General features: G+C 38.8%; 1 long non-coding RNA gene across 2 annotated transcripts; it reads right to left on the bottom strand.

Annotated features, from left to right (window-relative positions):
• Window positions 1-1685: 1685 nt before the first annotated feature.
• On the bottom strand, window positions 1686-26241 carry LOC122302369. 2 transcript variants are annotated; one of them, XR_006240450.1, is made up of 5 exons: window positions 25865-26241; window positions 25688-25788; window positions 24895-25110; window positions 6439-6523; window positions 1686-2003 (listed from the first exon to the last, which is right to left on the bottom strand). It is a non-coding gene; the product is annotated as an uncharacterized LOC122302369 (long non-coding RNA). The 2 variants fall into 2 exon arrangements; XR_006240451.1 differs by having other exon boundaries at window positions 24895-25104; window positions 25865-26240.
• Window positions 26242-26991: the final 750 nt, after the last annotated feature.

The raw sequence follows: 26991 nt of genomic DNA on the forward strand, positions 1-26991 counted from the left end.
AAGAAGCCCACCATAGGGCAGCTCTATCTCTCCATCATCTAGGAAGTGTAAGTGAAAAATCAAAAGTGAAGGAAGAGTATTGCCATACAACACCAACGTCTAGAGCATAGCTCCATAAAACATGAGATTCGGACTGTGTATAACCATGAGACCAACATGCACTTTTTGATGCTGAAGGAATTCCACACTGTTGAATTCTATCATCAGGTGGTATTCCGTCATGCCATAGTTTTCATACACAAATATATTTTACTTTTATGGGGTGCATATTGTTCCATATAAAACTGGAAGGAGGAAACTTGGGACCATATCTATCAATAAGTTCCATGCGGACTCAAAGTAAAAAGGTCATCTAGAGTAGAGGTGTAATCGGTCCAGTCCAATTTGGTTCAAGAGAGGCCACAGACCAAAAATTTCAATCTACCATTTTTTCTGGATAAGATTGGACTGATTACCCCTATAGACCGGACTGGATCGTTAGCCATTGGTCTGATTCAATTTATGAACAATTTTCTTCTCTCTTCTTTTCTTGACAAATAAATTAATATAAAAATTAATTAAATTAGTAAAATTAAAATTAAGTGAGCTCTCTAATGTAGAATATGCAACTAGCTAATTAAAAAATAATTAATTATAAATATAATTATGATGTTAATAGTTACTAACATAGTACTTTAGTATTCATAATGGCCTATATTACAATACTAACATTTTATATATGGTTAATGAATATTAAATAATTTCATTGTCCATAAATTATTAATGCTTACTTGCAACTTAGGTATCGTAACAAAAATTATCAAATTAATTTAATTTGGTGTAAATAGTAGAGTATGTATCTACATATAATAACATATAATATCATATGATACATTAGTTAAGTAATAACATATATTATTATATGATCAATGTGATAGCTAGATTAGATGAAAATTACATAATTAACTTATACACTACTACATAAAATAATATATTATATATAAATATATTTAAGAAATTTATATTTAAACATTTCAATCTGATTTAGTCCAAAAAAACCACAACCTCACGTTGGACCAAAAACCAAAATTTTCATACACTATGGACTGAGACCAACCATCATGTTTTTCCTAGGATGGCGTTTTGTATTTCTATTAGAAGACAATTTCTTTAATAAGTTGGACTATTATATAAGGCATTAGCATGCACAAATTAGCATATAAAACCAAACAAGAGGAAAAACAAGAAACAATATTCCAAACACAGCAAAACAAGAGAAGATCCAAATAATGCATACCTTGTAATACCTATAGGTTCTAGCTCTATCTATCAGCAAAAATAGGTTCTAATTGCAAGCGAGAAAAGCACAATAAACAAGAAATATCCATAGTTGGTCTAAAGTATAAAGAACATAGAAGTTTGATAAATAACTAGAAAGGCAAAATAAGCAACCAAGCAAGAAACTCACTAAGTCAAACAAATGGGAGCCTATTGAAACAAGTAGGCTTGCTGTAGCTCAACAAAGTTCAATAAAAATTACCCAAAAACAGATGAGAATGTTGACCTTCTGCTTTGAAAAATGCACTATCTTCCATGTATGTTTTCCATATAACTCATAAGGTTTTGGCCCTATATAGAAGTGAGCATGACTTGTGAACAAGTAGGCTTATCTGTTTTATTAAAAAAGAAAATGAAGTACTTTGATGTGCAAGAATTGTAATCCAACAAAGAAATTGGAGTTATTTATGTAGTCTCTTCAGTTATACAAAACGTCATCCCATATAATGTAACTTAATAACATCTTCTAGAATGCTGTAGAAATCTACATTATTGGATTGATGTTCACTAGTTACAAACATACCAGAATTTTGAGTGTGTCAACGTTGTTCAACAAGCTTTGTGTGGAACCTCTTTCCATTCACAATGCAAGTAGCATACAATGCAACCTAAGGGTCAGGGCCGCTTGCTATGGCATATAGATCAGCTGAAACTCCAACCAGGTTCACTGTACGCTGCTCTTGAACCTACCATACATTCAAATAAAAAGTGATTACTTTTAAGTGTTTTAAATACGAGGAGCTTATATGGTTAGACCTTCCAGTATGTATAAGCAATTCAGACGATAACGTCCCCTTTTCTTGAACCATGATGGAAACTCTTTTTCATGAATAAGAGCAAAAGAATTTGGGTAGTTTTCCTTACATAAGAGGTAGTGCACTCTGAACACAAACAAATTTTGTGACAACGACATTGTAATAAGCAACTATGAGCAATGAAAATAGTTGTTTGGATCCAAAAGTCAAATGGGGGACACAAATTTCAGAATGAGAAATTTTTAGAGAATGCATACTCTAGGTAGGGTCCAATCTCTGTGCAATTGTTCAATACATACATCAAGCTACCTTGAAGAGATTATCATCTATGTGAACACGAGATGACATACCAATGGGACAAACTTTCTAGTTGAAAACTAAGAAGCCTATGTTTGGGTCCTCTTCCTCTGCATCAATGTTGTGGTCTTGTCGAATGAACGTCATTTCAACATCATGGAGATACATTGAATAAAATGCCAAGCAATCCACGTGAATGTAGGCATCCACTATTGATCGTTCTGGTCTTGCCTTGTTCTTAACATTCCACTTAAATTTGCCGAGATACCTTTCAAAATGGTACATCCACCTATATTGAACTGGGCTTACAAGGAAGGCCTCATGGGATAAATGGACCGCTAGGTAGACCATAACATCAAAGAAAGAGGGAGGGAATATCAACTCCAACTTGCAAAGAATTATGACGATATTAGTTTCAAGCTGCGCCAACAGCTTGACATCAAGCATTCATGAGGACAATTCTTTGAAAAACTTACTGAGTTCCATTAACACCAACCTAATATCGTTTCTTAAATACCCACCAACTGCAATGAGACGTAATCTTTGCAAGAAAACATGACAATCATGACTTTTAAACCCTGAGATTTTGCAATTACGTACAAAAACACATCAAGAAATATTGGCAGCAAACCCATCTAAAAATTTAACTTCAGATAGCCACTCACAAAACTGTTTCCTCTCATCTCCATATAATGTGAAACACGCATGTGGCATTGTACATCGTTCACCATTCTGGATTTAATTCAGTTCCTTTCTTATACCCAAGTTGGACAGGTCCTTTGTGCATTGATGTTATCTTTAGTTTTTCCAAGAATGTTCATCAACGTGCCTAAGAAGTTATCACAAATGTTCTTCTCAATATGCATAACATCTAGATTATTTTGAAGTCAAAGTGTTGACCAATATAGCAAATTGAAGAAAATGGTCATTTTTGTCCAATTCAACTCTTCAAGAGTATGCTTTCACTTCTTTGAACACTTACCAAATTGAACATCCCCAATAATATTTAGTTGATTTTTTATCTCCAATTCTAATAGCAATTTAGGCGGCATGTGGTAATCTTGTTTGTCGTTGAAAACACTTTTTTTTTTTAATTTCCAAATGTGGTTTTCTAGTAAGAACAGATGATGCCTCATATAATAATGCTTTCGGCCATAGTTCAACCACATCGAGTCCATACCTGCATTGAATGACGGACAAGCCAATTTCCTTTTAGTTGACCAGTCGGAAAGGTTACCGCATGCAAGAAAGTTATTGATTGTCCACAATAAGGTATCATGCAATGGGAAATGACGCAGCACCTTCTGAGAGATTGGTCGGTTCTTGGGTCTCGATGACATCCACCTAGAAGTCTTACATTTAGGACACTCATTTTTGTCGAAATTTTCCTTCCAGTATAAAATGTAGTCATTTGGGCAAGCATGAATTTTAGTGTAATTGAAGCCCAAGCCTCGCTGCAATGATCGTGACTCCTCGTATGAGTTAGGCAATACGGCATCAGGAAAGGCAGCCCTCAATAGCATAAGCAGCATGTCAAATGACTTTATTAACCAACCCCTTATGGTTTTAATGTGTAGCAGCTTCAGGATGAATGACAATTTTGAAAAATTGGTGCAGCCAGCAACGAGTGGACATCTAGCATCATGTAAAAGATTGTCATTAGATGGGTTCGTTGAAGCATCGAAACTAGGAGGTGTTTCTGAACTAAATGTGCACCGTCTAAGGCAACATCAATGGACGTCCCAAATCTGATGTCATGTAATATCTCATCCATGTCATCAATGTATTAGCGTTTGTCGATATCATCCTCATCATCCTCATCGTCATCACTAACATCCAATGTTTCCTCCTCCCATGAAATATCCAATCTTTATGGTTTCTATTCATCCCTTAAATGAATAAGTGGTTTTCCACATCAAATATAGATAGGAAGATATTATTAGAGCATACACGGCATGGACACAGAATGGGTTCACTTCTAAATGCGTGGTTCCATGCCAGTGCAAGGAATTGTCTAATCCCTTTAGCATATTCAATTGACAAAATTCTATCGTTCAAATTCATCCAACTTTTGTCCATTTAAAAAGTAGCAAATAGTTAATTAGTTGCAATGTGATTTGGGTTATAAGGTGTTGACAGAGCTTAAGTAGCAAACACTTAATTAGTTGTATTCCCTGAAAATAGGAGCAAATGGGAGAGATCGAATGCTGTGGAAACATAAGGGGAGCAGGCAATTCTCTATTAAATCATTTTATGAGGTGTTGATAGACTATCAACATATCTCGTTTCCATGGAAGAGTATTTGGAGGGTTTTTGTGTTGCCATAAAATTGCTTTTTTATTTGGACTACTGCTCTAGTGAAGATTTTGACAATTGATAATTTAAGGAAATGTGTGATGATTGTATTAGAGTGGTGCTTTATATGCAAGAAAAATGGAGAATTGATTGATCATTTACTTCTACACTATGATTGGTGGCTAGAGCGTTTTGGCATTTTTCGTAGAGCTAGGTTGAGTTATCTGATTGCCAAAGAGTGAATGGTGGAGCTTCTAGCGTGTTGGAATAGGCATCTTAATAGTTCTCAACTGGTAGCAGTGTGGAGGATGATTCATTTGTGCTTAATGTGGTGTTTATGGATGGAAAGAAATGAGAGTTGCTTCAACAACAAGGAGCGAGCTGTGGAGGAAATCTTGAATTTTTGTGTCATCTATGGTTCAGTGGTTTTCTACTATTGTACTCAAGGGAGGGAATGTTATGAGTTTTTGTTTTTGTTTCAGCTTTCTAGAATGCAGTGGATGCATCTCTTTTGTATACTTTATGTATAAGTGGGCTTTGCCTGATTTCATTTTATCAAGAAAGTTTCTTATTTATAAAAATAAAAATAAAAAATGTGACTTGGGTTGGGCAAGATGTATTATTTCCTTATGGTGAAAGATTTCTACGCGTGATTAACATGAACTGACATTAATAGAAACCTAAGTTATAGAAATTTTTTGGGAAAAAAGTGTTAATAAATAATATCACCTATTTTCATGCAAGCAAAGCATGAAACACAAAACCAGCAAAAATATGGTCTTCCTTATGAACAATATCAAAACATGTGAAATCATAAGTAGCTTTTGCCTAAAATACAAAATAGTACGTCACAAACATTATGGATTGAAAAGTAGTAAAAGCTACTACATACACATTACAGGCTATAACAACATATCTAGTTATATGTGGCAGAGGAACAAGTTTGTATAACATAAGCAGAATAGATCATATAGAAAATACAAATTAAAATGAGAAGGATTCACTAAAATATAGCTAACTACAAGCCAACAGAATAATCAATTTTCAATCCGTATTAAACCAGCTTTGGTCTGGCCACCTACGACAGAATGTAAGTTTAGACAATCTAGTTTAAATATGAAAGAAGAATAATCGCCAGATTCTGGACAGAACAGTAACTTTCTAAGAAATCCAAAAACAATTTACAAACTGTGGTGAAAACGACTGTAAAAGAATAACGTCACTGTGCCATATATGGAAAAGGCATAACGAGGTGGACCAGGACTATAACAAAATTGTTCCCCTTCTATTAGGTATGAAGAAATGGTTTAGCAAAGGGAAGCAAAACATGTTTATCAACCAAGTGACCCAAATTGCAACAAGACAATGATTGCGCGCGTGGATTATTCACAATAGAGGGTGTGCATTATGAGGATTCAGCAGATCATGCATAATGGTTTCTGAAACAGACATAATTTAGCAGAAAAGTAAACAATGATAATGAGGAGAAGAGTACTGGAGTCACAATGTTTCATTGTTTCCCATCAAAATACAATTGAAGATCTTATGGGGTTACGACATTCAACTTAAATTCATGGTGAATATAATCTCCAATCAATAAACCACACCTTTTGAACTAGCCACGAAGTATGATAAACTCACAAATTCAATCTGTTGAGAGCCCATGCACTCTCGATTGGTTTTTGCGTATGATTACCATAAAGAATTTGGAAGTCATAGAAATCAGACATAAATTTATAATTAGATTAACTAGCAATGAAAGGGATCAAATTACCTTCTGATTCAATGATTTCCAGTCGAAGTTGTTGGCCGGGTTTGTTATAAACGGACCTCAGGAAGTGGCTACAAACTAATTTAATCTGCAGGAAAACGGGCACCCAAGAAAAATTAGTGGTGATTTGCGGTGAAAAAACCACACATTCGATATTGAAAGTGGACTCAGTTACAGTCTAATTAAACCACACATAGCGTGTTCGTAAACTAAATGTCACAAAAAAAAAAAAAATCATATAATCGCCATATAAAGATACAATGTCGTGTCTAAATTACTTTTCTCTTGCTCATGACGGAATGAGCACGGCGATTATGAAATTGCTGCGACTGGGACTCTTTTGCGGTGATTTTAATTGCGGTAAAAAGTAGATCGCCGTAATAGGCCTTTTTCCTTGTAGTTGGCCATAAGTTATAGGAACATCAAAATTTATATAAAATGCATGCCTTATCTTCGATGAAAGAACTAAGCTTTGTTGCTAAATATATTCCTAGCAACAAAAACATTGGAGATGTCATGACTATGATTGGCTAGTTGGTGATGATAATTAGGAGGATGATTTGGAGGTATTGACTCAAAATTATTAACTATTTCTAACAGTACTACAAAACCTCAAACGTGAGAAGCTTTTGATCTGGCATATATAGGTAGCTAACACTTGATCTGTACAACCTCAAACTTCGTTAGAATCTTCTCATCTTAAGCAATTTGCTGCTAGAGTAGTACCACTGTAAGATAATGATTCTATTATTTGATATTGCATCCGGCCAATAAAAGCAAGCCTGTAAGTGTCATGTAACACTAGCTCGTAAAAAACAATACAGGCCATGCATGAATCTAGTGTGATCAATGTGCCTGGCCATGTACAAAAAGTTAAACTCAAAGGTATGTACGTAGTGAAAGTCACCTCATATTACTCAATTAGGGGTGTGAAAGTTAAAAAAAATTCCAGCCGATGCATGCATTTAAGCATATTGTCACAAACAAGGAGTCACTGTAATTAATTAACCCACATCCTTAAATAATGAAAATGTTAAGCCAACATTTGCAGCCAAGTTCTAGCTTACACAGGGCAGCATGTATAGCCACACATGCATATGAATGATAAAAGCTCTCGGACAGTAGTACATTACAGTTCATGATCGAATTAAATTGGATCATGATGTAGCCCATTCTCAAAAGTGACAAAATAAACACAAAGAGCCCATGCGTAGGATCAATTTCTTTTTCATGCTTTGGTCTGAGTAATTATTAAGCACAACAAATCAATCAATTGTTCAAAAATGAGGGTGTAGCACTCGAGTCCAGCGCCAAGCTGTTTTTTTAAAAAAAAAAAATTGGATTTATATGTGTGAAAAACCCATTTGAGTTGTCAAATATTTTTTTAAATAGACTACGGGCCTAAAATCTCTGTATTTGTGGATTATGATTTTCTGTGGATTTGATATTTAGGTTAAAAATCATTTTATGCACTGAGATAATTTTTAAACAAGTTGGTTTATTTTTTAGAGGTCGAGTTGAGGCCCAAAACTCAGGAAAAAATCCTTTTGTAAATTTCCTACACTATCCAAACTGTGGGCCCAAATATTTAAAATGGCTTGTACCTGATCACCCCAAAACTCCAAGCCCATGAGTGTTAGAATGCAATAATTACCATTCTACCTTCCTTTTCATAGTAAAACTCCTAGCTACCGATTGCCTTCTATAAATTTCAACCACACACGAATCTAGTTTCACTCCATTGCACGTACGTCTCTCTTTCTTCATCACTAGAGTTTTTCATTGGTCTATATATAGAAGACTCATTACACACAAAAGAAACCTACCCAAGAATTTTAGAGAGAAAGCCCAAGCCATAAGAACAATGCTAGGCTTCCCTTCACACACGGTGTTGATCATGCTTCACGTCCGTTTTATTCACGGTATGCACATTCCTATTCCCATGACATTCACAGCTACAGCTTGCTTAGGAGATATACATTCAAGTTATGCAATTTTTCTCCCTCTCTTTTTCCTCTAGAGTTTCTTCACAATCGCCTCTATAAATACATGCACGTATTCTCGCTTGCATGTAGAAGTTGCTGCAGCCTTGAGTTGCCATAAAAATCTCCTTCACATAGTGCCGCTCACCACCATGGCTCCCAACCCTTTAACATCAGACCGTGTGGTCTCCCTGGCCTCAATTCTTCTCAATCAAAGCCATCGACCCAAGTCACCCCCCACTCACCGAGAACCACCATCGTGCACCATGCAAACTCCAGGCATTGCATCTTAAACCCACTACATCTCAGCCTCGACAAAGCTGAGCTTCCATGTAAAAACCTAAGCCACGTCATCGTAGCTCCTCCCTCGAATCATTGTGCCCCCACCCCCAAAGCCGACTATGCATCTCCTCCTCATTACTGCCATGCACCAAGCACCTCTGTTTTAGCACTCAAAAATAGAGCACCCACCCCTCCTTCTACCAACCACCTCAACCGTGGGCCAACCATGCTGGAAACCACCCAGGCAGCCACAAAAACAGCTAACAGTTTCCATCCCTGGTCCATCGTTCACACAGTAAGCCACCGGCAACCCTTCCATTCACTCTTTCTCGGTTTCTCTATCTCTTTCTACGTTAACCCCCTCTCTCATCACTTCTCATCTCTCTCTCTCTCTCAATGTTATTCCACATCCTAGACCACCCAATACCGCCCCGATCCGTTGTCTCAAGATCCCTCTGGTGAGCAAGGCCTTCGTGTCAAAACCTCGAGAAATGTAGTCCATGGCCAAGCTACACATGTGCTAGCTATGTCACCAACATGCCGTGCAACCTGCCCCTAAGCATGTCAAGGCCCTACCATGGCATGGCCATCAAGCCCAGCATGCATGCCTAGTAAGCATTCACAATGCGCCCATGTGCATGCCCAACCCCAGTCCAGCCCATGTGCACACACGCCAAGTGCTCACACCCAATGCACGCACACACAGCCCCAAGCCAGGCCATGCCACCAGCACCACTCCAACTAGGCCAACCAGGCCATGCCACACAGCACCAGGGCCTTAACATCATCACCAAGTCAACCTAGGCCACCACGAACCCAGCTATGCCAAAGGCCACATGGGGCCCATCCAAGACCTTATTTCCTTATTATCTTTCATTTATGCTTTGACTATAAATATGGTACTTAGCCATTATAAGAGGGACTTTTTGGACATTTTGGCTTTTGAACATTGGTTTGGTTCTTGAGGAACTATTTTGGTGCCTAGCACTTGGGCTCTTTTGGGTATAATCTGTGAATCCCAAAGAGAGAATCACTTCATGCAATTCGTGAATTGAAGTGGTTCAAGTTATCAAATTCTTTGAGAGAATTACCTCTTGCAATTCGTGAGTAGAGGTGTTTCTAATTATCCTTTCATTTGTGTTATTCCATTGTTATCTTCCATTGTTATCCTTCTTTATCCTCCATTATCATCTTCTTTGTATGTTCATTGTTCTTCATGTTCTTGCATTGTTCATAACTTTTCTTGAGTTTTCTCACCTTCCAAACACACCCAACACTCATACACGGACTAACCAACCCTCCCACGCCTTGCTTACCCAACTTTCACTCATCCATTGCCCACTCATTGTAGCCACCAACCCTCCAAAACCTAGCCCCCACTTGCTGTCCAGCCTAACTCCCATTTCCATAAACCCTAGTCCACTTTCCTAAAATGGCCACTAGACAACCTCACTTTCCCTTAGGCAAAGTTGTCTCAACCATTTCAAGAAACCCTAGCCGTCCACTAAAAGAGCACCCTAGACACCCTCCTTTTACTCTAGCTAAGTTGAACCCCCTTTCAAATAACCCCCCTCTCACCAACGGAAACCCTAGTCCACTAAACCCTAGCCGCCACCTAAAAGTGGTAACTAGGCATCTTGCCTTTCCACTAGCCAAGTGGTCCCTTACCAATTCGGGAAACCCTAGACTCCTCTCTCTCACATGTTGCCATAGCTCCCAGCTATCCTCTCTTCCATCCACCACAATAGCCTTCATCATTTCGACTACACCACCAAGAAAAAGCACAAACCGTGCCCCTTGAGTTCCCACGCATTGCATGCATCAAACACTTAGCTCACTCACTTCATCATCACCGTATTCACTTCCATAACTCAAAACACTATACCTTCATAACCTAGGAACCCTCCATTGCCACTCAAGTTCAAATATTCGGTCACCACCACTACAAGGCAAGCTCGTGGACCCTAATATGTAAGAACTAGACCGAAGTCCTTAACATTTCATCGCACGTCTTCCCTCTCTTGTGAGTTTCAGCTTTCCCTTCAAATAGTTGGGTGCTTATGCAGTTACAAAAAGTTAGAGGGTAGGGGAGATTATAGATTTATGAGATTACTATTTTGCCCTTAAACCAAGTAACATTTGAATGTATATTTCAAATGGGTTTTGAATGGGCCTTGTTTTTTAGGTTGGGCTTGGTTCCAAGTTTAGCTTGTGTTTTTCAAGAGCTTTTGTCGTTGGGTTGGACTTAGTCTTTAATTGAAGTTGAGTTTTGAGACGGAATATTTATTAAGTAGGTATTGATGAATTTAAAAAATTATGGTATTTTAGAGTTAAGAGAATTGTAGGTTTTGAGGAATTAAATTAACTATTTCAGGTACAATTACAAGTTACATATGCAATTGGATATTTATTCAAGTTATATTAATTTTTATAGGTGATGATTGATATTCATTTGACACTGTTTTGAGGAGATTCAAAGAAGCTAAGAAGTTCAAGTAAGCGGGATTCCTACGCTAGACTTTGCATAAAAGGTAAAATAGACTGAGGTCAATTTTGAAAAATATGCATGTTTTATTATGAAAAGAAATGTGAAACAACCTTAGTTATTTGTTGTGCATTACTAATGAAATTCTGTATGAGAATAAAATATTTTCTGGCATGACTTATGTAGACATAAGCTATTTTGGGATTTTGCTTTTGAACTGTGCAAACATAAATTATATTTTCGTGATCTAATTCTATTATGTTATGAAGATGTTTTGTAATCTGATATGATATGATGTGATTTCTGAAAATCTCTGGCATAACATTCTATTTATGTTTCTATTTCATTCTGACCTTACCATGGGTGTAAAACTGTGGCCTATGTTCAGGTTGGTACCAACTTTTCTGTTTTTGGTGCACCCACTAATTTGCAAGTAAAGTGGTATTCTGTATGGTCTTTCCTATGTGCAAACTTGGGGTTCTGAGAATAAATGAGAGGAAGATTCATATTCTATTTTTGCTCAATTAGCTACTAGGGTTTGCACAGCCCTACCAGGGGTTAAACATGGTTTCTGTTCTGATATGATAAGATAAGATGAAGATGTTCAATTATGCTATGCCAAAGGAACTTTGAATAAGAATATTTTTTGAAACTTTAGCTATGATATTTTTTATAACATGTTCTGATTCTGTATTCGGAAAGTAAAAATATTTTGTTCTACATTTTGAACTCTATAAATGATCATGTTTGCACACTAGTTTATGTTCTTTGCTTACGAAGTTGTTGATAAATCACTCTTTATCTCCACAATATTTTTTAGATGATTTTGAATAGTTCAGCTAAGGATTAGGATTATGAAACATGGGTCAGATGATTATTTAAGCATAGTGGATTACTCATAGAAGATTTATGAGGATTGGTGGATTTTATTAAGAGATTTTGTAGTATTCTGATGAATTTATATTTTGGATTCTGTAAATATCTTGATGAAATGTGAATTTTAAGTTACAGGGAGTAACTCTCCAATCCATGCGAGACCAGGGCGTTAAAGAGGGCATCATGAAATTCATCTGTCTATAGGGTGTGTTTAGATGGGGAAATTAAAGAGGAGACGTGTATCATGTACTATCAAAAGTTGAATAAAAATTTTCAACTGTACCCTGGAGCATAATTGTTTAAATGCCGAAAGATAAAATACCAAACAACTCACAAAATGTGACTTTTTTGTTATGGCTGTAGCAATATTGATAATATGTAAATGTGAAAAAAATAAATAAATAAATTAAAAATATAAATAAATAAATTAAAATTAAAATTAAAAAATATATATGTAAATGCGAAAGGTAACTTGGCCTTTCGAGGAGCCAAACCCTCCACAATAATCTTAATGAAAATACTTCAATAACTTCATTCAGGAAATATTGCAAGCATAAATAGGAAATACAAATAACTGTAAACTAACTACTAGTGCACATCTAACATGCTTAATCGTGGCCCATAATGGAAATAGTGAGACTTGGACCCATTCCACTCAACATAGCCCAACCCACGTCTTCAACAATAATCGACCCACTCAAATAACAAAAAAGACCCAAATGACCTTAACAAACAAATAAATGACCAACATACATATATTATCTAACAAACCCTAATTCACTTAATATTCTTCAGACACCTCTCCTCTCTTTACAGTGCACCTAACACACCCCCATTCTTCAGAAGATCCTGCCCACAAGATCCGGGTATCTCCACCACATCACAACTAGATCCTCCCACGTAGCTTCTTCTTCCATCATTCCTTTCCACTGCACCAGTACCTCAACGCCTGCGTATCACCCCTTTTTCAACAATCTTCTTTGAAGAACTCGATTTGGTTCAAGATCTAGGGTTCCTTCAGGATACATCTAAGGAAGGTTAGGCATTGTTGGTTCTTGGCTCCTAGCTTTTTCTTGAGGCACGACACATGGAAAGTGGGGTAGATCTGAGCTTCATTTGGGAGATCCAAATGATACGCCACTTTTCCTATCCTGTGAAGCATCTGAAATGGCCCATAGTACCTTAGCGAGAGCTTGAGGTTGCGTCGAGCTACCACTAACATTTGCCAGTATGGCCTTAACCTTAAATACACCCAATCTCCAATCTGGAACTCTTTCTCTGTTCTATTCAAATCTGCGTAGTGCTTCATACAATTTCTGGCTGAACTAGTGTGGCTATAAAATCTCAATTTTTCACCTCATTGTCCATGGCCTGCACACAAGTAGACCATGTTTCATATGGTAACAGTCTTTTTTTTTTTTTGGGGGGGGGGGGGGGGGGGGGGGGCTGTCTGTAAACAGTTTCAAAAGGGGTAATATATGTGGAACTATGCTTTGATGTGTTGTACACATACTCTGCTAGGGCTAGCCACTTGATCCAATCTTTAGGCCTGTCACTGGAAAAACACCTTAGATAACACTCAAAGCTTTTGTTGGTAACTTTTGTTTGTCCATCCGTTTGTGGATGGTATGCTGAGCTCATTAAGAGCTCTATCCCACAAATGTGAAATAGTTTCTTCCAAAACTAACTAGTGAAGATAGGATCTCTGTCACTCACTATAATTTGGGGCATCCTATGTAGTTTGAAGATATTCTCCATAAAGACCCATGCTACTGTTAGGGCTGTGTAAGGGTGAGTGAGAGATATGAAGTGTGCATACTTGCTAAACTTCTCAACCACTACCATTACTACAGTTCTTCCCCCTGAGGATGGTAACCCCTCTATGAAATCCATGCTTATATCAACCCAATTGTGCTCTGGTATTGGAAGAGGTTAAAGTAACCCAGATGGGTGGATGGTTTCAACTTTATTCCATTGGCATATATCACATTCCCTGATGAAGATCCTTTTATCACTACACATACTAGACTGGTAAAACTCTCTTTTGATTTTTGCATTTATTTTTTGAACCCACCTAATGGACTGCTATGGAATTGTTGCAGGACTTGCTATTAAAATGGCACTAGTGATCCGAGATGAAGTCTACCCTTGTAGAATAGTAGTTAATTTTGAAGATGGTATTGATAAATCAATCCATTTGCTTTGTATTATACTGATTGCATGCACTATACTAGTTGTGGTATTTGTTTGCTGGTTATGGTTGGAGTTGGTAGGGTTTGTGGTTAGGTTGTTGTTGGGAAAAGGTGGATTGTGAATTTCTAGAGTTTTGCTTGGGTTTTCTGGGTTTGGAATTCGGGATAGTGCATCTACAACCAAGATTAGTCCTGCCACTTTTATATTCTACTACAAACTCAAACCCCATCAACTTTGAAACCCACTTCTATTAGGCAGGAGTGCTAACTCTCTGTTCCAACAAGTGTTTTAATGCCTGCTGATCAATACGAACTTTGAAGGTTTGCCCCAAAACATAATGTCTCCACTTCCTCACTGCCATCACTAAAGCAAGTAGTTCTTTCTCATAGGTAGATAAATTTAAAATTTTACCTTTGAGTGCTTGACTTAAATAAGCAATTGGCCTGCCTTCTTGCATCAATACTGCTCCCAATCGATACCCAAATGCATCACACTCTATTATGAAGCTTTTGGTGAAATGTGGTAGTCTAAGAACTGGGAGTTGTACCATAGCCTCCTTAAGCCTCTCAAAAGCCCTTTTTGCCTCTTTTGTCTATGCAAAAGAATTTTTCTTTAATAATGAGATAAGGGTTGCTGCAATGGCCCCATATCCATCCACAAACCTCCTTTAGGAGTCTATCAGTCAAAGAAACCCTCTCAATGCCTTGGGATTCTTTGGAGTGGGGCACTTCTAGATAGCAATAATCTTCTATGGATCTGCCCTAACCCCCTCTTGAGATATCAAATGCCCCAAATATTCTACCTCTCTGCTGCCAAACACACATTTAGAGGCCTTTCCAAAAAACTGATGTGGCACCCTCAACCCCCACGTGTGATTTGGTGGAAGTCATGACACCGGGATGATGACCACACGGATCACACACCCCAACGTCATGTGCTAGTGTGTGCAAGCATGCAATATGTGTGCAATACAAATTATCGCAACGAAAAATAAAAGGTAGTCAAAGCTAAGTACCAGATAAATTTAAACCTTACAACCCAAAATAAAAACTACCAATGGGGTTATACAATCATCCAACTTAAATAAAGGAATTGAAACAAGCTCCAACAACAAATACAAGTAAAGTCCCAAGCCTTCACTCCTCAGGGGCGGTTGATCCCTCTGCTAATACCCATTCTCTACATCAAAGTCTACATTTCCATAGGTAGGAATACCACAGTGAGATTTCACAATCTCAGTAAGTAATCAACATGAAACAACCAAGAGATTAAGTCATGCATCTATACAACCAACATAGTATGACAACCATGCAAGCATAAGACCACAATATCCATTTTTTCCACCCTTTCCCAAAAATAGCACATTTAACCAGAACCACACGCCCCAAAAACCCCATTGGCCCAAACATAACCATTTATTTCATGTACACCATGGTCTCCCTTTGGGACCATCCGCACAACTTGGCTCCCTTCGTCACACCATGAGTAACGATCGTGCATGTGACTTTATAACGAGCGATGCCTACCTCCACCCCCGATGCGTATGTGACCAGGTGTCCTCTAGCCCCACCAGCAGAGGGGCCACAGAGTTGGCATGAGAGCATTACCATCTCGTCCAATCCCGTTATCGCCAGGTGACAATTGAGGGGACGTCACTCAGATTTATACGCTCTCAAGTGACCAGAGGAGCTCCACCAAGATAATACTCCATCTCGGCATGGAGTCGTGATCCACATAAAGTCCATACAATCATTTAATTATGCATGCACCATGGTCTCCTCTAGGGACCATCCGCACATCCTGGCTCCATTTATCACACCACGGGTAACTAGCTTGCATGTGACTTCGTAACGAGCAATGCCCAGCTCTGCGCTAGGCGCATACGTGACCCATCTTCTAGCCCCCACAACAGAAGGGCCACGGAATCAGCACAAGAGTGTTACCGTCCAATCCCGTTGTCACCCAGCAACAACCCAGGAGACGTCACTCAGTTTTATAGGCTCCCAAGTGACCAGATGAGCTTCACTAAGATAATACCCCATCACGGCTTAGGGGCATGATATGCACACACCTACATGTTATCACCAATACATGAAAACCCATTTTTCAATTCACACATTGAATAACACAGCACAATAAAATAATCAAGGCAAATAATAATAACGGTAAATATGCATATGTATGACAAACAGTTATTGGATGACATAGCATAACACATATCAGACAATATACATCATCACAACAGCCTCAAAGTCCACAATTCAATAAACCCAACTGCACGCATAATCCCATCCTCCATTCGACCCATGGCCCAATTTCCAACAACAACTACAGTGATTATTCCCAACACTTCACAGGGTCCAAGACCCTTTTCAACACAACCAAACTGCAAAGAGCGTTAGTGAATAAATCAATTCATAATCTCAAGGGTTACGTTGGAGAGTTAGTTACCACGTGAAAGGAGCCCTTCTAGATGAACGAGAGCGCACCGACAAAGGAATCCTGCCAGAGTCATGTGTGTGAGCGTCAAACGGTGGCGGTGATACGATGGTGCAACAAAGACAGTAGCGGGGCAGTGGCTACAAAGGGTACTAGTTCTTGGGTTGAGCTGATTCGAGGGAATGGGGTGTTGGGAATGAGGAAGGGATGGCCAGGGAGTGGTTGCATGACCACTGAGATGTAGCTGAGAGTGGTGGTCCGTTGCGGCGCACGACGGCGATGGGTGAAAAAAATTCTAAAGCTACGGGAAGGGAGCTTTGAGGGAGGGGAACTTGAAGGAGTGGTGTCTGAGAGGAGGGTGAGTGATTTCAACGATAATTTGAGTGAAGGGGACACAAGGCCTATTTATAGGCCACGGGGTGGAGTTCGGGAGAAGCAGCCACAGCTGCAATTGGGGAACTTAGGGGGTGGAAGGGGGACCAAGCCGAGCACATGTGGTCAGTACCAACTGGCCTATGGCGGCGGCGAGAAGAAGAAAATAAAATAGAGAAGGGAACCGAGACTCACGGGGGAGGCACAATAGAGGCTCGGATAGGGGAGAAATGGAGGTGGTGGCAGATGATGGCTGGAGGAGGAGACCACGACAACACATGGAGGTGATCCAAGGGTGGAGGACGGCGGCAATGTAGTTACCATGCCTAGGGCTTCACGAGGTCACAATGCATCTGGGCACGAGTTGGTTGAGAGAGACGGCGATGGCAGGCGGAGGAGAAGGGGCTCTGGCCAGTGCACGCAAGGTGATGGTTTGGAGGAGGTGGTGGCTTCACGGGCTGGTCTGTAGGGGAGAAACTAAAGAAGGGAAAAAAATGAATTTTTGAGGGGAGAAGGGAGCTATGCTGAGCAACATGAAGGGAGAGGGAAAAAGATGATGACCTAGGGTTTTCATCCCCCTTAGGCTCCTAAATGGGGTCATTGTAATGAAGGGAGAGGCTGGGCTTCACCGACTATGGGCTCCCAAAACACAAAGGCTGGGCTCGAATTACTACTACTAGCACCAAGATTAAATGACCCACATCAATAACACAAGAGCCCACTAACCACTCACTTGAAATAAATCTGGGCCATTACAATTGATGTGACTGCAAGACCTGCAAAACCAGCCTCAAATGTTGTTCCTACATAGACTTGTTATAGATTAGAATGTCATCAAAGAAAACCAACACCAACCTCCTTAGGTAAGGCCTGAACACCTCATTCATCAAGCCCTGGAACGTAGAAGGGGCATTGGTCAAGCCAAATGGCATGACCAAAAATTCATAGTGACCCTCATGGGCCTTGAAAGTAGTTTTAGGAACATTATCAAGATTCATCCTGATTTGATGGTACCTGGAACGCAGATCCAACTTAGAAAACACAAGAGCTCCATGGAGTTCATCTAATAATTCATCAATGTTAGAGATAGGATACTTGCCTTTAACTGTATTCTTATTAAGAGCTTGGTAATCCACACACATAAGCCACCCACCACCGGCCTTCCTTACCAATAATACTGGAGAAGAATATGGATTTTGGCTACTGCAGATGATACCACTTTTGAGCATATTTGCCACCAATTTCTCTATCTCATCTTTCTGATAATACAGGTACCTGTAAGGTCTAAAACAAGTGAGTTGTGCTCCTTCCAATAATTGTATCTTATGGTTAAGGCTCCTTCTTCTTCTTTTTTTGGGAAGGGGGGGGGGGGAGTCCACTAGGCTCAATTCAACTAGTACATCTTGCACTTCATGTGAAATTTCTACCTTATTTTCCTCACAGACCCCTCTATGAGCTACAACCAGATCCCTTTTACAATCCCTTTAACCATCCCTTTTATGTGTTCTGCTTCTTCTATCTCCCTTTGAGGCCTTTGAATACCACACAAGGTAATGTCAGTCCTCTCAAAGTTGAATCTCAAAATTAGATCTGTGAAATTCCATAGAACCTAAAAGTCTTAGCCAATCCATCCCTAACACTACATCACAGCCTCCAAAAGTTAACAAATACAAATTTGGTTTAGTAAATAGGTTCTGTAACTGGAGTGGTACAACCCTACATAAAGCTTGGCAAGGGAGACTAGCCCCATTGGCTACCTGTACTAACAAAACACTTTTTTCTTCTGGCAGTCTCACCTTCCTTGCTACATTTGGGTCAACAAAATTGTGTACTACCCGTGTCTATCAACACCAACACCTTTTGACCTCCCATCCTTCCCATCACTCTCATCATCTAAGGAGCTATAGAATTTGCTACAGCATGCAAGGATATGTTTAGCAGTTCAGCAACCTCCTCTTCCTCAGGTTTTTTATAATAGCCAAACTACTCCCTGTCAACTCTTCTTCCTCTTCTTCTTCTCCCATTCCTTCTAATAAAAATATTCTAGGTCGACTGCACTTGTGACCAAGGTGGTACTTATTATCACAGAAATAACATAACCCATTTTCTCTCATTTCTTGCATTTGGGCATGGGAAATTCTTTTTATAGGGATGGATGGTTTTCTGGTGGGACTAAAGGGTGGTCTAAAGTTTGGGTTATGGTTTTTGAGTTCTGGTTTGGATGGGGGAGTAGGGAGTTGAAGGACTAGGTTGGATATAGGTAGTTTGGGGTTCTAGTATTGGTTCACGGGTTGTGGGTTTTGGTATTTGGGGTGGTAAGTCTGACTTCTCCTCACCACTTCCTCCTCTTGCAACCTTGCTAACCCAAAGGCTACGGACAATGTAGAAGGTTTAAACATTGCAACTGGAATATTTAAATCCTCTCTTAGAGCACTCTCAATGGCTCTTGTAAAATACATTTTTCTTCAAAATATAAAAAATGTTCTTAAAATGCTACTCCGTTGGATTTTGTATTTTAAAAACATTATACATTTTGCTACAGTGATCCCTCTACATTTAGAAGATCCTATTCATCAAATGTAAACATTTTTAATTACTTTATATTTCCTCCTCATGTAGTTTCCCATTTCCTCTTCATGTGTAAACATTTTTAAAAATATTTCAAATGAATAAAAAAATATAATATTTAAATGATATAAAGAAAAAATAGATAAGTTGATGTATGATGTATTGTAAAAGTCAGTATGTAAAATAGATAAAATAGATTTTAGTGATGTATTTTGAAGGATAGGATAGAGAAGCCATTGAGAGTGCTCTTAGACCACTTATAAAGGTGCTTACTCTAAACTCCTCTGTAAGACCATTAATTCTGTTAGACAGAATTTCAATCTGGCTTTGGTATTCCTCAACTGAATTGGTTTGTTGGAGTTTTGTAAAAACTCCTACTGGATCCTTATATGCCGAAGGTCCAAATAAAATCTTAATTGCCCCCACAAATTCTTCCCATGTACTCACTGGACTAGACTCCATAAGCCAGCAATACCAAGTTAAAGCCTTACCTTCCATATGAAAAAAGCAATTTGAAGCTTTTGATCATCTAGAGTATTGCAGTAAGAGAAAAACTTATGGGCTTTAAGGATCCATTCAACAAGCTCGGAACCATCAAATTTAGGGAAGTCCATGTAACGCCCGTCCTTGTGGTGGGTCCTTTTCAAAATAATTTTAATAAAAATCAACAAGAATTACGGTTCCTTTTAAAATTTCTTTTCCTTTCATGCCAGGATACAAAAAACTCCATGTTATAATAAAATTCATTTTCTTAATTGAAAGATCACAGCGAAAAATATTAAATTTCATAATTAAAGTCTCTTGTACAAAATATCTTGCCTAGGCGTTCATGCTCTTCCCCTTGGGCTATGTCAGTCCTGACTTATCATGCTCATCTTGTCCCTAGGAGGGCATACATAAAAACTAAAATGAGTCAATGACTCTTAAGCATTACTTCATACATTTAAAATAAAATAATATAGGTTTTCAGTCATGAATTCATCACTCCATACATACATATCGTACTTATCATGCGTGGACATGCAGTTCGTTTTAAAAAACGTTGCGAGGTGGGGTTTTTCTTTAAAAACTTGCTTTCTTTTCTTAAAACACTTCCCCACACCTCGCTGCCTTCATTTCTTAAAGAGTCTTTTCATGCATACATCTTTTCATACATACATTTATGCATACGTACATTCATGCATTCATCTTTTCTTACATACATTCATGCATGCATACATACATACATACATACATGCATGCATTCTTTCTTTCTTATTACTTTCATTGGCCGTTGTAGTACACTGTTACTCCCCGTGTGCTAGGGTTAGCGGTCTTTTGGACCTGATTCCGCCCCGTGGCCACGGGTTGGGAATTTATTCTATCAGGGTGTAGCACTAGGTGCACTACCAATACTACTTACCCAATATTACAATCTGCCCAGTCCATTCATTTGGTACCTTTTCCATTTCAGTTCATGTGGCCGTTACGTATCTTTATACATCATCCATTCAGTCCTTTCATTCCTTTACAGTCCTTCAGTCCTTTACTGTTCTTAAAATCCTTTCTTACAGTTCTTCAGTTCATAAAGTCATTTTAAAAGAAATAGTTTTCTTTCTTTCTTTTCATAAAAGTTGTTTTAAAAGAAGTTTCTCTTTTCGTAAAGGTCATTTTAGAAAAAGCAGTTTTCTTTCTTTTCATTTTAAAAAATTTCTATTCTTGCATCTTTTAAAGCTTCCTTTCATTTTTTTTCATGAACATATATACAATACGTACCACTTATTGCATCCATTCACATGCATACACGTACGTACTTTGAGTGCGTGAAAATGGGCTATCAAGGAGGGCCGTTACATACTTATACTTTAAAACTTACGCTTCATTTTCTTTTTTGTAAATCGTGTCTTGTCGATAAAAGCGTCAGTTCGTAAAGTATTTTTGAGAAAAAGCTTTCATTTTCATCTTCGTTTATTTAAGAAAAACTCTAGAAAAGTATGAACGCAATACTTGATAGGATTTCATGCCATACTCATTCCATGCAGTCCATTCATGTGCCTGTCAAATGGTTACGTGATCATCTATCTAATGCATAAGCAACTATACTAAAAATAGAACTATGCATCACTTGGAACACTCTCCATCCATCCCTGGGCTCTTACGTGCCATTTACTATGTCAAAAACATCGGAGTCTTATTTCTTAAAGTGAACCTCTGTGATTCACGTTAGGGTTAAGACACTGTGTTTGGGTGTTGAAGTATCTTCAACACTTCTCAACACTTCTCACTACTATTCATTACTTTATTATTACTTTTTACCTACTTTTTTTACTATTCATTACTTTTTACCTACTTTTTATTACTATTCATTACTTTATTATTACTTTTCACCTACTTTTTATTACTATTCACACCTACTTTAAGACCTCTGTATCATTCTTCTATTTCCACATTTCTACTCATGATTTCGACCTACAAAGTCATGCATTCCAACCTTAAACAACTTATCCATTACTACCGTCACGTATCCTAACCCATACTAAATCCTCGTTCCCATCCAGACAGGCTACATGAATTCAAGCCAACTCTGGGGCTAAAACAACATGTAACCATGCGCAGGACAGATTACTCATTACATATGGTAAACCTGTCCAGCACACACGTCTCGCCAGAGGCACATGTACCTTATCCCTTTTATTACCTAAGAGCAACTTATAATTCCAATGGACGCCCACTTGTATAAACAAGTTTCATACTCCAATACCAACTTGCTCAGACCCGTTTGATAAGACTCTTCCTACTTCTCAGCCCTGCACAAGTTCATCCCGACATTTAACAAGAGGACTGCATCCAAAATGCACCTTTGTCACTTCACATAACTCGAGACCAAATCTCGATTTACGGCACGACGCCCATCATGCTTCTGCTGCACTCTCTGATACTTTTTCACCACTTCTATATACTCTTAGCCATAAGTCAACCACAAGGTGACACTTGTTACATTGGACTACAGGCCACATCACCACTGCTTCAGGACACTGTTACACAGTTCCCAACACTACACCAAACACTCCACGCTTCTCAGCTATGCCATCCAACCCTTCGTGACACGTCATCCGGTGTATCATGACATAGCACAGAGTACACTCACGTGAACTCTCTTCCATCCACACTACGACACACATCACTACGATGCACACCTCACAGTGCATCACTACATAACGCAGAGTACACTCCACGTATACTCCCTTCATTCTACACCACACATCACTACAGTGCACGTCACACGGTGCATCGCTGCACTACATGGAATACGCTCCACATGTACTCCCTTCACACTTCATGCCACATCACAACTAAGGCATCCATCTCACGCCCATATGCATAGCACAGTCCACAACACTACACAGTCAAGCCCAACACTTCACAACTACATTCCACCACACAACTACGCAGTGAACTCTACAATACTAACAGCATAGTCCAACCAACCAACTAATATAAACATAAATAACTAGAGGTAGAGGGTTATACCATCGACGGGATAACCAGTGCGTTGCTCGCTGCCCGTCACGATCAAGGTGTTGGACGAATCGTACGTGGTGGTTAACACCTCGAACGACGGCTGCCCACCAAATAAAGTGGCAGTTTGGGCTTGAGAATAGCTAGGCATGGTCTTGGAAAGGTTCAAGGTGGCCTCGTGGTGGTCTGAAGTGACGGAGCACGGTGGCATCACGCCGTGAACAATACATCAGAAAAGGAGGGAGAGTGCTTGAGGTGGAGGAAGGTTATGGAACTTCGTGAGAAGCTAGGGAGAGGTAGAGGGGGGTGTGGTGGAGCTGTGGTGGCAAGTGGTGGCTAGGCAGTGACTCACAACGGCGGATCGGCCAATAATGGTGCAACCCATGCCTTGGAGAGTGAGGGAGAGTGAGGACCGTGTATAGCTCAGTTGGACATGAAAATTGTTGGCGAAGGTCATGGTGATGAGAGAAACAAGATGGTGGTGGTGAGACATCGTGGGTAGCGGTGCACGATGGTGCAACCGAACGTGGGGTTGTAGAAACCCATCGGAGAAAGATAGAGAGGTAAGGGAAAAAGAGAACATGGAGAGGAAGCCCATGATGTTGTGAAACCATTGGTGGTGCTCGGTGGCCATTTTGGCCATGTATGGCAGCGCTAGGAGGAGGAAATGGATGTGAAACCCATTTTGGCCAAGTTGCTCTAGGAGGAGAGAGAGAGCACGTGGGAGCTCGCCAGTGGGAGGGGATGTTGGCCGAAGGGTGAGGGTCAGTTGGTGACTGGTGGTGAGGCCATAACTGCCGTGTACAGTGGCGTGGACGAGGAGGATGGGTTTTTACCCATTTTGATTAAAGAGGCCGTTGGAGGAGAGAGGGAGTGCGTGGGAGCTTGCTGACAGGAGGGAGTGTTGGCTGGCATGAAGGGAGTGATCGGCGACCAGCAGTGAAGCCAATGGCGGTCAGCGGTGGTTAGGCTGTGGAGATGAAGTAACGCACAGTGGAGAGGAAGCTGTGCACGTCGAGCATGAGAGAGAGAGAGAGAGAGAGAGAGAGAGAGAGAGAGAGAGAGACAGGCAGACAGATAGACAGACAGACAGACAGACAGAGAGAGAAGAGAAAAGTGAGAAGGAAAAGAAAGGGGTTTGGGTATTTAATCAAAGTCATTCATTTCGAGATCCTCAAAACGATCTAATGATGAGTTTAAACACTGATTTGAAAACGCTTTTTAAAATAAAACACTGAGAAGAATTAAGATAGAATATTATTTTATAAACTAAAGTTTATAAAATAATATTTCCTCATCATTATTTAAAATGATGAAGTATCGTTAATTACTCAAAGAGAATAAAATTAATTTAGAGTTTTTAACGTAAAGTTAAATCTCTTAATATTTTAAAATGACTTAAAGCATTTAATTTAAATAATTATCCACAATTATAATATTTTTAGAGCTCATTAAAATATTATAATTGCATTACTTTAAAAACAAGTTTATCTAATAATACTAGAAATATCTCATATAAATATTTTCAGAATATTTAAAATATCCATAAACTTTAAAATATCTATCTTGCTTTGAAATCCACTGAATATCTTTTAGAACACGCCATCGAGGTTCGGCATGTAGAATGAGGCTCAGCGCGTAAAACAAGACTTATACTTAAAGAAGGAAGAATGGGCGGATTATCACAGTCCAACCTAAGGGTTCTTGCTTGGATTCCCCCACCCCCTTCAAATAAAGGATTACCATTAATTTTCAAATGGTTACCTGATGAGCCTTCTCCAGAATTATGATTTGCAACGTTGACCATCAATTAATCATAGCTGGATGCCATACTGTTGAGCTGCTGCAAAATGGCCTCCAACAACTGTTTTTGCCTTTCCTGCTCCTCCTTCACACGGACAGAGTCACCCTTCAAAGTAGCAACAGCTTCAGCCAGTTAAGTGTGGCGTGTTCCCTCAGTCATGGTGCCAGAACCTGGCTCTGATACCACTGTTAGGACTATAGCAATATTGATAATATGTAAATGCAAAAAGTAACTTGGCCTTTTGAGGAGACAAACCCTCCACAATAATCTTGATGAAAATACTTAGATAACTTCATTCAAGAAATAATGCAAGCATAAATAGGAAATACAAATAACTATAAACTAACTGCTAGTGCACGTCTAACATGCTTAATCGTGGCCAAGAGCATGTGGCTCAGATGGCATGAGACCCAGCCTCCATAAGAGAGGTCCTGGGTTCGATCCCCCTCTCTAAATCCCCCAATATCAAAAAAAAAAAAAAAACATGCTTAATCGTGGCCCATAATGGAAATAGTGAGACTTGGACCCATTCCACTTAACATAGCCCAACCCACATCTTCAACAATAACCGACCCACTCAAATAACATAAAAGACCCAAATGAGCTTAACAAACAAATAAATGACCAACATACATATATTATCTAACAAACCCTAATTCACTTCAGATTCTTCAAACACCTCTCCTCTCTTCACAGCGCACCTAACATTTTTCTTCAAATACAATGTCTGGGTTGTTTATAATTGTCACATACCAGTAGCAGGTAGACAGGTTGTTGAGAAACTTCACTATATTTACTTCCATGAAATGATCTATGACCATTTACCCATCTGCGTCCCTCGTAGCAATGGAAATCTACAAGCATAGAGAACAAACATGGATCAATGAAGGAGATTCTATTAAGAAATCCAAATGTGTAAAGAGTTTCTACCTGGGACATCCTTCTTGGGTTGAAAGAGAGTGTTCACTACCGCATACAGGTATAAGTTTTCAAGAGGTAGGGTTGGATATGGCAAATTGGGGTTCGGTTTCAGAAGGAAGATAGGGGATTTTTCAGCCGAGTTTAATAAAAGGTGGAAGACGTAGTTGCAGTGGTTTGAAAGATCGTCGCGTTAATAGGCCTATTACCAGTGATTTTGGGTGTCGAGAAACCGAAAGCTTAATTGTGGCGATAAAATTGTCGTAAGAGCTCCAAACATTGACGCAATAAATTCAGAACTATTAACATCGAAATAAAAGCCAAATTTGCTACGGCCGTTTTTCTTGCTCCGCAATAAAGCAGTATTAGCAGTGATTTCTATTACAACGAATATGAAATCAAAAAGGTCTGTTTTCTTGTAGTAACGTCATGACATGAAGACGGTGGATCTCCTTGCTGAAACATCCAAAGAAGACCTTAATTAGAAGTACCATTTATCATTACTGAGAAAAAAAAAATAATGAAATGTAGTTGGTAATAAACTTCCACCAATATTAATATTGTTCATCAAACCCGAAAGGCTTTAAGACATTTAATAAAATATAACTAGATCGAAGGACTAAATGAAGTCATCCTACGCCTTGACCACATCTACTTTTACCATATATTACATTGCAAGATTAATTTACAACCCCCATACCTTAATTTATGATTATGTTATGGAATGAGTATGCATTAGTACTTTGATTTCCCCAACTTATAATCAATTTCCAAACTGTGTCAACGTGTTATTTTCATATGAGTTTTGCTATCTATAAACTGGCGTGTTAACACATTACTTATATAATGGAACCTATTGACATTTTAAAAAACTAAAATACCAATAATTTTTTTGCATATCTAGTTCAACAATGTATTAGGTATGTAACAAATTATAAGACATAAATATATTTTTTGTTTTCAGATGGTGTTAACGATTGAAGAGATCATATAATTAATAAAACTTCTATGTACAGTTACTTTTAAGTTGAGTGGAATTGGATTCTCCAGTCTAATACTTTTAGTCATTGTTCCTCTGCCATGGAATTTTTTAACAAGTGTACGTAGTCAATTCAACGCTTTTCTCATTAGTTTTTCCA

The sequence above is a fragment of the Carya illinoinensis genome, chromosome 1, assembly GCF_018687715.1.
Source record: "Carya illinoinensis cultivar Pawnee chromosome 1, C.illinoinensisPawnee_v1, whole genome shotgun sequence".
Classification (NCBI taxonomy): Eukaryota; Viridiplantae; Streptophyta; class Magnoliopsida; order Fagales; family Juglandaceae; genus Carya; species Carya illinoinensis.